This window comes from Zootoca vivipara, chromosome 9, assembly GCF_965207765.1.
Source record: "Zootoca vivipara chromosome 9, rZooViv2.hap1.1, whole genome shotgun sequence".
NCBI classification, from domain to species: domain Eukaryota; kingdom Metazoa; phylum Chordata; class Lepidosauria; order Squamata; family Lacertidae; genus Zootoca; species Zootoca vivipara.
Genome location: NC_142592.1, coordinates 40,333,858 through 40,347,203, shown reverse-complemented (window position 1 = coordinate 40,347,203; position 13,346 = coordinate 40,333,858).

The following is a 13,346-nucleotide window of genomic DNA, read 5'->3' as shown; positions in this document are numbered from 1 at the left end:
GTCCCTTCCAATTATCCCCACCCCTGGCATTCCTGCTTGACCACTGGTGACTCTTCTGGCTTTGGTTTCAGCAACAGTCTGCTTGGCCTTGCTTGGGGCCGAAACTTCTCAGCCTGTACTTCCTTTCCAACTACCGTACCTGCAGCCTTGTGCCACTCCCAGCTCCCAGCTCCCTGCCTTACTCCATGCTCTGTTTGGACAGGCTTTCTGGGGTCTGGGTATGACCTTGGCACTATTTGACTCTGTCTATGATTCTCCATGGCATCAGCAGCTGAGATTTGACTGCCTCGCCTCTCTCTGGAGTCTCCCAGCTTACTGGCTGCATGTCACGCTACAACGGAGACCCTGCAAAGACTCCCAGGAGCTTGCATGTGTGAATCCCACAACTCTAAATGATCCATGATTTTAGAAAGACAACCCAACATCTGACTGCAGACAAAAAAAATGAATTGAGTATGACCAAGCAAGGCATTTGTCTCTAATTCTTGCTATATCTTGATGTAAATTCATTTCCCCTGCTTTGTACACTTGCTGCCTACTGGCTGCTCCAGCAATCTTTGTGAAGCACCATCTTCCCTTGTCCTTCATCCTTGAAGAAGAGACAGGAACATTGCCTGGGATACTGTATCCTTCAGATTTCTGTCAGGATTGAGGAGTAAGCATACAACTTTGCCTCATATATGCATGCTAACAGTCAAAGACGGTTGGTCGATAGCACCGTGATTCCTGTCAGAAATGCCTATGTGCTACAGTAGCTAGAAAATGTAGTTAAAGCTACAGTGCTGGGGCATGAGAAAACATTTCCACAATTAAAAGTGTCCATATGCCACCAGCGATAAGAAGATAGCATCATATATCCACCATCAATTACCACTGAATACCCCACAATTTTAATTGTTATTCACCCATGAAATGGAGTATTAGAAGAAAGCTAATAAAGCAAGTGGCTCCCTTATCCTAGAAAATGTATCTGGTGTCTCTGGTTCACATTTTACTTTTGTGTGTTATTACAGAATTCTCCAGATTTGCTTGAAGCACGACATAAGAGCATGTATACAGCATCAGAAAACCACTTCAAAACAGTGAAACCAATGAGTTATCTTATGTTACATCAGATATGTAAACAATTATTGTGTGAATCAGTCCATATTCACAGATTTGCCTCTATCACATAAGCCACGATCATGGCTTAGTATTCAGATATGGTGCAGAAATGTATGGTTTGTGCATTTGTGTGGCATACCACAGAATTCTGGTGAACATGTAGGTAAAGCAGGAATATGCAAAATTTCACTGAAGAGAATCACACATATACACATAACACAGTATACCAAGAGTATGTTTCTCTTCCCTCTTCTCAAATTTTCATTCCTATTTCTCCTATGTTCCTTCTTCCTTTATGTTCAGTTTTTGAGATGATTTAGCACACATCCTTCCAGTCAATCCAAGCCGGCCCATCTTCCCAACTACTGTCAATGACACAAGGCAACCAATCCCAGAGTTCATTGCTTTTGAAGCCAAGTGCTGATAGCAGATGTGGGGTTTCCCCCCACTCAGTCCCCCCCCAAATGAATGGGTAATTTCTTCCCCAAACTTTTTTTTGGCAAACTTCTCATGTTAGAGTTCCATATGAAGCCATCAATGAACTCTATTCTGTCTTCTCCCGGAGAAAGTACTACCTCATCTGGTTATCATCATTACTGGCAGAGTGAAAACACACACACACAGCAATTATGTAGAAAATAAAAATACTTATGTTTAAAGGTTTGCATGCAAATTTGTACAAATTTAAGGGCACCCAATATTTTTTGCAGATATTTTGCTTTTGAAGGTTTGGTGTCATGAATGCTAGTAGCCACTAAGAGGAGCTGTTGGGCCACAGTTTCAACCGATCTTGAAAGAACATATTTTGAAATGGGAAAGCAGGCCATATGCTTACTGGGGGTTTGGGTGGGAGTGGTTGATGGGCACTCATAACGGTAGAAAAATGGTCTTCTTTGATACAGGGTGCACTGGAAAATAATCCATATGCATTTTTCATGCATGACAATTGTTCTTTCTTTGGTAGCTTTGGTAATTTAAGACTGGTTCAGTGAGCGGAAGCTCTATTTTGGCTTTATTAGTTATCCGCTAAAACTCCATTTCACGGAAGAATAACAATGATAATGCTGGGCTTTAGTTCCAAGCCTTTAGAAAATTTCTCTCAAAAGATGTTAGAGAAGTGAGTGGAGGGTCTCTCAGGTGGCTTGTTCTGTTCAAGGGCAAGTAACAACAGAACTAAAATGATAATCATGTCTTCTTAGTGCTTTGGAAGTTTCTACTTCCAACACAGAGCTGGCCCAAGACAGATTGTTGCTGGAGGTGGCGGGAAGGCGAAATGGCTTCCCCCATGCCTGTGGTTAAAATCTGACAACTGTCCATTTGATTCTTTCTGTTGCCTCAGGTGGTGGACTCCACCGCTCCTAATAGCAAGGGTGGCGCTGCTTCAAATTTGTTCATAAAGAAGATGAGAGAGAAAAGTGGACCACAAATTGCCACGACTCCTGTGAGTGAATCAATGTGGGCAAAGGCTAGCTAGCGATAACATAGGAAGGTGATGCCAAAGCTGCAGAAAATGCTATGCATTAGTTTAGGATATCTGGATTTCTAACCCATGCCATCAGGAGCACAGGGTGCCTAGCCACCTATAACTATACTGATAAAATCAACGTGAACAATGATTGAAACCAGAACCAGCAACAAAAATCAGTAGAGCAAGGAGTGATATCAAACTTCCTGACAGCTATGTGCCAAAGGCATGAGGGAATGAATATATTTTCAGCTGTCACATAAAATATGGTAATGTGGGGGGCAGCTGAATTCCCACCATGTGAGAGTTCAAGAGGGTTGCTACCCCATCCAGTAAAGGTCACTTACCTAATTCTTGGACCTGGGAACTACCCTGCCAGAATGAGGAAGGGCAAAATAGAAGGAAGGGCAAAAGATGTTAAAAACAGTATAGGATTCAAAGATTTAGGTGTAGCAGCCAGAAATATTTTTTACTATCTTGATCATGTCATTAAGGAGACAGCATTAATAGGTTTGGCAGTGTGTACTAAAAGCCCATGGCTAATCAACATTTCAGTTGCAACTTCAGGCATGGAAAACCTCTGGCTCACAGGCCAAATTAGGCCTAACGTGGTTGTAATTTGTCTTGCGAGCCACGCCTACCCAATCCATGCTCTGACATTTGACATATGTGAAGGAGGTAAGGATATGGCTACAAAGGTGCAATGAGGAGTATAAAGGGAGCCCTCAATTGTTCCTTTACAAGTGTGGCTCACGGACAGGGCCAGCCACAGATCATTGCTGACAGAGAGCTCCTCAGTTCAGCTGTGCCAGGGAGTCCCCTATCTGGGAAAATACGCACTTGCTAGTGTGGTTTGAATTCAAACCACGCTTGCAATAGGACAAAGCAGGTGAGCTTTGCAGTGAGCCCCTTAGAAGTTGCCATAATGATGTCAGGTGATTGATAGATGGGTGGCCCCGCCTGTCAGAATGGCTCATAGGGAAGCTGAAGATCCAGCCCACTGGCCAGAAAAGGTTTTCTATCCCTGTGCCACTTCATACATTCTCCTAAGTGTGATCTTACCATGGAAAAAAAATGTAGAGCAGGGAGATATGCAGTCAAATCCCAGCGTAACTGTATACACAACCATTGCTGGAAACTTGGACAGAACACTGTTGCTTGTCCTCTTGTCTTCATCTAGATACCTGACAAAAGAGACAAGCTACTGCAAAATCTGTAGGGCAGGTCAGAGGTTCAAACCAGAGGCAGTCTGTAATATGGCATGGCAGGGAAGTAAAGGTAAAGGTAAAGGGGCCCCTGACCATCAGGTCCAGACGTGTCTGACTCTGGGGTTGCGGCGCTCATCTCGCTCTATAGGCCGAGGGAGCCAGCGTTTGTCCGCAGACAGCTTCCGGGTCATGTGGCCAGCATGACAAAGCTGCTTCTGGTGAACCAGAGCAGCGCATGGAAACGCCATTTACCTTCCCGTCAGAGCGGTCCCTATTTATCTACTTGCACTTTGATGTGCTTTCGAACTGCTAGGTGGGCAGGAGCTGGGACCAAACAACAGGAGCTCACCCCGTTGCAGGGATTCAAACCGCCGACCTTCTGATCAGCAAGCCCTAGACTCTGTGATTTAACCCACAGTGCCACCAGGGAAGTAGTCAAGCAAAAATAATGCAGAATAGCCTAGTAACTTCACTCACAGATATTGCTTAGAGAAATATACCAAAATATGCTATGTGAGAAATATAACAGGAAGTGGAGAATCAATGATTCCCCAAATCACCAAAGTCCCAGTTCATGAGAGTTCTGAGAGGCTCTCCTGCTAGGTGCCTGAAGTACCAAAGGACAGAGCCCTCCTTTGACCATTTGTACAGGAGATTGAGACTTATTCTCCAAACTGTTTTCCTATTGGAAGCAGCTACTGGCTGATTTAGTAAGTTCTTCTTTGCTTTTCCTTAGTTAACATCCATGGTGCCCTCTCTCTGCCTGACTGGGAAAAAACTCCATAGCAAATGGTATCTGATAGATCACTCAGAAGACATTATTCCTTTAAATAGGAAAATATCCACAGCAGGGAGTCATTGCCTCTGCAATGTGAGGCACATTGCTGAAAATTTTAAACCAAGTTGGCAACCAAACTAGAAGACTAGGGAATTCCTGTCTCTATTGATGCAAAGGGCCTAGACCAGGCATAGGCAACCTTGGCTCTCCAGATGCTTTGGAACTACAACTCCCAGGATCCCTAGCTAACAGGGCCAGTGGTCAGGAATCATGGGAGTTGTAGTTCCAAAACATCTGGAGAGCCAAGTTTGCCTATGCCTGGCCTAGACCATTACTTAGACAGCAATTAACATGGAGAGCATTGGGTGTGTCAGGGATATCAATTTGCTTATATTTGAAAGGATGTTAGCATGTTCAAACCAGCAAAGAACTGGTAGCAGTAGAAACACCATGGAGTGGTAGTAGGCAGAACACCATGGAGACTTTAAAAATACTGTGTGCATGATAGCTTCTCTAGAAAAGTACAGTGAGTCATTTCCAACTGCATAAGAAAATATACCAAATGAAACAGTAGTATGATTGCATAATGGAAGATGCAACCAAGACAAAACCCAAGAGGTGCTTTTCTTTATGTGTTATGTGTTACTTTTTGTGGCTGATGAAGTGAACTCTAATCCGTGAAAGTTAATGCCATAATTCAATTTGTTTGATTAGAATATCAGAACTTAGCAAGGCAAAGAATGAAACATGTGAAAGTATCATTTCAGGCCATCCCAATCCCTGCCAAGCCTTGCACAGGATTCCAGGGGTATTGGCCCCCAACCAGGGTCTCTGCTCCTTTGGAGAATTGAAAATGCAGTGGAGGCTGTTGTAGCTTTGAGAAATATGGTTTATTCATATATTTACACCTGAGTTTGGATGGAGGGCATTTGGTCGTACAGCATGGTCATCTCAAGAGGGGCTTGTTCCCCACAGCAGTGCAGTATTAGAGTTGAGGGCATCTCTTCCAGCCTGCCTTCAGCCAGCTTGCCCAAGATGGATCTCTCTCCTGTCCTGTTCCCAGCACGCCTTGCTAAAGACACTCTTTTCCTTTCCTCTCTCTCACACACCCCATCACCTTGGCAATCTCTGTCTGTCCAGGCCCAAGGATTCCTCTTAGATGGGTCATCAACACCTTTTGTCATGTTAATGGATTTGCTCTTCATTAGCCCAGCCAGGCTGGTTTGCAAAACCCAGCACACAGATTGCTTGTCTGGCACAGTTCTGCAGCTTGTATTTCTCCCTTCCTATCCCAAACAATCAAAATACTACCATTTATTAATTTCTATGGTTTGGGGAGGTGCCCCCCAAACCTATAACAGTGTACTGGTGGAAATAAAAGACCTTAAAGTCCTTAATATTGAGCTGGCTTGCCTTTAATGCTAAGCCAGAGGTGGGGAATCTCAGGCCTAGGGTCAAATGAGGCACTCCATGCTTCTTTTTCTAGTTGCCACCAGACCTAGAAGTCAGGTGAGATGGAACAGAAGAGGGTGCTTAGAGGGTTGAGGGTGAGATAGAGTTGGGACAAATGCTTGTGGTGTTGGGATGAGGAGGGGCTCAAAGGATCAGCAATGTTACTAGGAGAGGGGTTGGACTTGTCATACTTCAGATGACATCACTGGGTACATGATGGAGTCTAATGTGGGTTATAACAAGGTTTGGAATAAAATGAACCATTTCCATAATTTGGGGTGGGGGATAAGTCAATTTTTGAAACCTGATCCTGAGCCAATATCTCTCCTAGAAACTCAGGTACCAACTTAATTTATTTCAAGCCAAGTTATGAGTCTAACCAGGAGGATGGAAGGGAAATGCAGTATTTGGTCTGTCACTAATTCTGGTGCTTGTTGTCGTCAACTGTAGAATGTCTAATCTGTTCAGTCGGAATTAATGGCAGAACATGGTTGGGGCATGCTATGAACTCCGTTGGAAAAGGAAGTAGTCAGTAGTACTGCTGAGAGTAGGGGACTTCCCTTATGAAACACAAACAGAATATAAATAAGAAAGGCCAGCACCAGAACTTGGGGAGTACAAACTAGGATCCTTCAGGTACATTGAAATGCGTTCAGACATTATACAAATGCATGCAAACATGCAAGACCAAAGTGCTAGAGTAAAGACTGGTGTGTATAGCAGATACTCTTATGCTGACAACTGTTTAAGTGTGTCTTACGACTTACGTGCAACATTACTGGCCCTATAAATGTATCACCTATCTTCCCCAATAGTAAGAACATCTTTGTGCCAGACCTGAAGAACTTTCTTTGTTTCATGTTGTTTTCAGTTGTTGGCATGAAAAAGGTTATTGATCTGTGTAACTGTTTAATAATTCAGGCTTTCCATTCTTGAACTGTGAGCTTCTTTGGTTAAGGGTAAAAGGAGCAGGTGAATGAAAACTATTCATAATTGGTCATGAGAGAGATAACGCTACTCATATCACAAAAATTCAAATTTGAAATATTATATTTGCATTGTTTGGAACTATAGGCACAGATTCCTCATGAGGCTGACTATATTAGTTCTGGAAAAAGATTGAACTCAATGATTTTAAATGGTGGTATCAGAGATAAAATAAGACTGACCAATATATTTTTTCTGAAGCAAAAGAAAACAAAAGAAAAGACCACTAAACTACAGAGAGGCATTCAGCAATTAATTTCCATGCCTAAGAAAAGGAAGGACAGATTCTGAAGGATACCACAGCCTTCACAGGTGATGATAATTATTTTAAGTAGACTAACAGCACAATCCTACTAGAAGTAAGGTTTACTACAGGCATGGCCAAACCTGGCCCTCCAGATGTTTTGGGACTACAATTCCCATAATCCCTAGCAAGCAGGACCAGTGGTCAGGGATGATGGGAATTGTAGACAAAAACATCTGGAGGGCCGAGTTTGGCCATGCCTGGTTTACTATATTCAGTTGGGCTTACTCTCAGGACACAATTAGGCCTTATATTGCCTTAGGACAATATAAAATTGTCCTTAAAAAAAAAGTATGATGACTCAACCATATGTTGCATGTGAAAATATTCATGAAGACCCAACGATCTGCTTCATTCTTGTCAAGTAACTTTGTAAGAAATCATTTTGAGGGAGAATTCAGCAAGAGAGGGGTTGCTCAACCCTTTCCCAACACACCACAGAATTAATATAATTAGCAAATAATATGTGCAATATGCAAATTTAGCCACTTAGATTTGGGAAACTGGAATCTGGCATCCCCAAGGGCAGTGAAGTGAGTACCATGAAACAATAAAGTGACAGTTCACCATTACAGTCGTACCTTGGTTTTCGAACAGCTTAGTTTTCGAACATTTTGGCTCTTGAATGCCGCAAACCCAGTAGTGACTGTTCCGGTTTGTGAACTTCCTGCAGCCAATCAGAAGCCCCACTTTGGTTTTGGAATTCAATTGGACTTCTGGAATGGATTCCGTTCGACTTCCAAGGTATGACTGTGTTCAATACCTCTATTTGATGAAGAAAAAATTAAAAGTTGAACGCATAAAATGTATAAATTATATTAAACAAATATCCTGAATCAACTTGGCCCATATGCTCACCATGCCACATTGGTTGTGTGAATTGGCCCTTAATTACGCTACTATAATCCCCAACGCTGACATAAAAATTAAGGCTCAAACCAAAGCAGAATTACCAAGACAAATCAGGGCCTTGTATCCACTCTACAGTTCGTCAACTACTTGTGAAAAAAAGTCAGGCTAATCATAGAGCATTTTCATATGTGAGGCTGAATCATTCTGTAACACAAATGTAAAACACATCTTGGTTGCAAGTGTAAATTTGGTTTTCAGAGGGTTAGTAGTTGTGTTAATCTCTTGCAGCAAAAAGAACCAAGAGTCTTGTGGTACATAATAATAATAATAATAATAATATATTATTTATACCCCGCCCATCTGGCTGGGTTTCCCCAGCCACTCTGGGCGGCTTCCAATAGAAAAATAAAACACAGTAATTTATTAAACATTAAAAGCCTCCCTGAACAGGGCTGCCTTCAGATGTCTTCTGAAAGTCTGGTAGTTGTTTTCCTCTTTGATATCTGTTGGGAGGGCGTTCCACAGGGCAGACGCCACCACTGAGAAGGCCCTCTGCCTAGTTCCCTGCAACTTGGCTTCTCGCAACGAGGGAACCGCCAGAAGGCCCTCAGTGCTGGACCTCAGTGTCCGGGCAGAATGATGGAGGTGGAGACGCTCCTTAGAGCCCAAACAGTTTTTAAAACTTTCCTGTAGCCAACGTAGTCTATGAAAGTTTATGCCATAATAAGTTAGTTTTTAAGGTGTCACAAGACTTTGTGGTTTTTATATAGACTCAGTTTTTCTTCTTTCCTATATTAACACCAACATGACACAAATAGTGAAAAAGAAGTCAAAAAACTCATCTAAGCCTTACGTATGAACATCTATTGCTGTGATAAATTTATCACCTTCCCTTCACCAGCAGATCCCAGGTTGAGTTATAACCATTTAAAATTCAGAATTAAAAACAGTTAAAGCAGATTGCAGTCAAAGGAACAGGGTGCGTCCTGGAAAGGCCAGCAGTGAGCAAGCACAAGATTCCTATGGGAAAACCACACATTCCACATGAACTCCAACCCCAAACCAAAACAGCACAACTCTTCTTCTCCGCGACCCTTCCCCTCTGCAGGGAGGTGGGACCAATTCGGATGGTCCGCCCCCGCCACTTAATGGATCCAGTTGGCTTCCAGAGAGTGGTAGGGGATGTTTTATCCCATGCTGATGGCCTTTCAGCTGATTCCCTGGTGGCTCACTGGAATTCGGAGTTAACCAGGGCTATTGACTGTCTGGCTTTGAAGTGCCCTCTCTGATTGCATGAAAACCCTCTCTGTGGTTTCCCCCAGAGCTGGGGGCGATGAAACAATGACTAGAGCACCGGTGGTGGAAAACTCATTCTGAATCAGACCGGACAGGGGCTAGAGCTCAACGTCGAGCCTACCAAGTGGCAATGGCAACAGCGAAGGGGACCTTATTCACCGCCTCTATTGCATCTGGTACGCAGGCTGAGACCCTACCTTCCCGTGGACTGTCTCGCCAGAGTGGTGCATGCTCTGGTTATCTCCCGCTTGGACTACTGCAATGCGCTCTATGTGGGGCTACCTTTGAAGGTGACCTGGAAACTGCAATTAATCTAGAATGCGGCAGCTAGACTGGTGACTGGGAGTGGCTGCTGGGACCACATAACACCAGTCCTGAGAGATCTGCATTGGCTCCCAGTACGTTTCCGAGCACAATTCAAAGTGTTAGTGTTGACCTTTAAAGCCCTAAATGGCCTCGGTCCTGTATACCTGAAGGAGCGTCTCCACCCCCATCGTTCTGCCCGGACACTGAGATCCAGTGCCAAGGGCCTTCTGGTAGTGAGGTTACAGGGAACCAGACAGAGGGCCTTCTTGGTAGTGGCGCCCGTCCTGTGGAATGCCCTCTCATCAGATGTCAAGGAAATAAGCAGCTATCCTATTTTTAAAAGACATCTGAATGCAGCCCTGTTTAGGGAAATTTTTAATAAAAGCTGTATTGTTTTTAACACTCAAATGGGAGCCTCCCAGAGTGGATGGGGAAACTCAGCCAGATGGGCAGAGTTTATAGATGGGCTAATAATTTATAATAAATTATTATTATTATTATTATTAGAAAAAATATTATATAACTCTGAGAAAACCTCCAAGAAGAAATAGATTGTTTGTGTGGAATCAGTTCCACAAATATTGTGGAATTAATATTGCTGATATTAAGATGGAACCTGAAGAGCATGGCTGTATTTTAGAGGGACATCAAAAGGAGAAGTTTGCTGTGTGTCATTTCTATCAGTGAAGCAGTAGGATGGAACAAAACTGTACACGCTGAACATTTTGCCATGTAGTCATTAAAGACACATGTTCCTTAATTTGTTCAGAAGTTAGCAATCCTGGCACTGATCTGCAAATTCATTTTTAGAGTACTGTTATCATTTGGATCCAAGAGAATAAAAGACATTAATGATCAGAAATCTGATCAGGAGATTAATAAAATTGGCAGAACTTGGCAGGATTGTACAGATGATTGGTGTGCCAAGTAGGAACCAAGTTTCTGAAGTGATCAGGCGGACTGTATTGTGTCCTTTTTCTGAATGCAGAGATAACTTTTATTGGGTTCTGATGCTTTAAGTGTGAAAGCATCAGGTTAGACAGCTGAAAAACAGAAACGACAACGGCCACCAAGTTTTCTCAGTTCTACCTTTCATAAATCTCCGAGAAACTGTTTCTTTTAATGGCCAGAAAGCACAACTCAAACTCTCCACTCTCACCGCTTGGAGGACTAGCGGCTCGCTTGTTCCAAGTGAGGCATCACGAGGCAAAGCCAAAATACGTGCTTTGTTCTGGATCTCGAGCATCCCAGCAATGGTCTTAATTTGTCTGTTAAAAAGTAAGATTGCGTGCATCTTTTTTAAAAGTCCAATTCTTTCGTTTCAAGCTAAAAATAGGGTGACAGAGGGACCGTGGGATAAGCAGCTGGAGCGGAGCGAGTCGGTTGCCATAGTAACCAATGAGCCATTTAGCAGTACTTGCCTTGGTTGTATAGTTGCTAGGGTTATTTTCTTCTCTTCAGCTATGTGGGGAGAGGGGCCTTGCAAAGCACCATAAATGTCCAGTTTCCTCTTCTGCACCCCCATAACCAATAATGTCATCACCCTACCCCACCCCAATGCAATGATGTTCTTCGTTCCCAGCTGTGTCAAAGGTTCCAGGCAAGACTGGGATTCAAGAGATGCATTTGTGTGTGTGTGTGTGTGTGTGTGCGCGCGCATACAGCGTGTCCCTAACCTCCCTTTCACATTTCTTTTATGAAAACTTTGCTGTTTAATCAGAGGAGGAGGACTTAGGGTGTACTTTTATGTATCAATGTAACTGCAGTTTCTGAATTAGAAATGTCTTGTGCAGCTTTCTTGTTAAGCTTATTCATTCCTCGTTGTTCCCCTCCTTCACTACCGGTATGTTCTCTCATTGCATCATAAAGGGTAGGCATCAAAGGTTGGCATCATCAGGCAGCTGCCAAGGCCACGATCCTGGCAGGGGCCACACTGTTGACCTCTCAGACCCCATGGCCCGGCTGCTCTTCCTTCCTGCTGTTTGTTGTTGCCTCTTCCTCTGGCCTCTCCGAATTAGTGAGCAGTGAGAGGAATGAAAAGGAGGAGGAGTAGTCTCTGTCTATATAGACTGAGTCAAGAGGAAGAGGTCAAGTGAAGAGGCAATGGGCTGATGTGGTTCTAGTGTAGCACGACTGGTTTGGCCACACCGGGTACTGGCACCACAGGGGGTGCCACAACAATAATGTAGAATGGAGTGTGGGAGGCAGGGAGGCAGTACCAAAATTTTAGCGTCGCACAAGGTGCCACTGAAATTTGAGAGCCTGAAGTTTGCCACTATAGTGGGGACAGTAGTGAGAAGGCGCTGAACCCACTCAGGGATGGGGCCTCCTAAAAGAATCTTGGCCACGTGATGTCCATTGTCCACTGATGTAATGGCAGCCCCTCGAGTATACCCTGCATGTACTACAACATCATCATCATACTGTATTTTGTGGAGTGCTTTATCTAGGCATCCCTTTTCAAGCTTGCGCGCACAAGAAACAACAACATTTACATGAAGGCGGGTGCTTCGCCATGCAAATGAACATTTATTCTGAGACATCCTTTGTCTTAGAATAAACTGAGGCTCATTTGAAACTCAAGTAGGATAGTTTTATTGTAGGTCCTTTTAAGTCGGAGGCAGTTACTCCACTGAGACTCTAAAATGCCCCACTACCACTCACGCTTGCCATTACATAGTGAAAATATTGTTTCCATCATCAGCACATGGATGCCCTCAACAAGTCATTTTTCGGATCACAGCAGGTCCAAAAATGGCTGACTGTGTTGTGATAAATCACAGCTAAGTTAATCTCTCTGTGGTCCTCCGGGGTACACTGTATTTTTGTACGTGTGTGGCAGTCTACCCAATAATGGTCAAAAGTAACTACATGAAGAAAATGCCTCTGTGAACTGGGCCCCAGTCTCTGTGACCCTTTCAGTTCAAAGTTGCATGGGTAGTTTGGGTTGTGTGGATAAATGGTACAGTGATGTGTATAAATGATAAAGTGATACAGTCCTCATACAGATAAATGATACAGATAAATGATAAAGTGATACAGTCCTCAGCCCCCTTTTCTAGAACAGCCCCACTGAAATTGGCAACAACGTTGCAGGTCAAAACGGAGAAGAAGCAAGGAACCTGGCTATCCCAATGTTGTTGGCCTCCAACTCCCATAAACCCCAGACCAGAGGGCCAAAGATTCCCCACCCCTGCCTTATGCATGCACTTACAGTTTGGTGATTTTATGCTAAATTGGAAGCACAGGAAATCAATAAAACGAGTGTCTGCACAAATGCAGGTACTGTACAATTATTACTTTCGGGTTTGTTTTTGTGTGTGTGACTGATGGCTGAAAATGCACAAGTGCCCTCCCTCTAAAGTTGGCATTGGGGACATACATTTAGACATTTTGTCCTGTAAGAAATGCAGTGTCCTGCCTGCTCATTTAATAATGCAGGCTGACAGCTGGACCTTGGCATCAATCAGGAACAATCTTCAGTTGCTAACAACCTGAGCAAGACTGCATTGAGTAACCTTGAGGTGCAAAGGCTTTGTGTCCCATCCCTAGTGGCCCTGATTGATTCCACCAGGCTACAAGTTCTTCATGAGC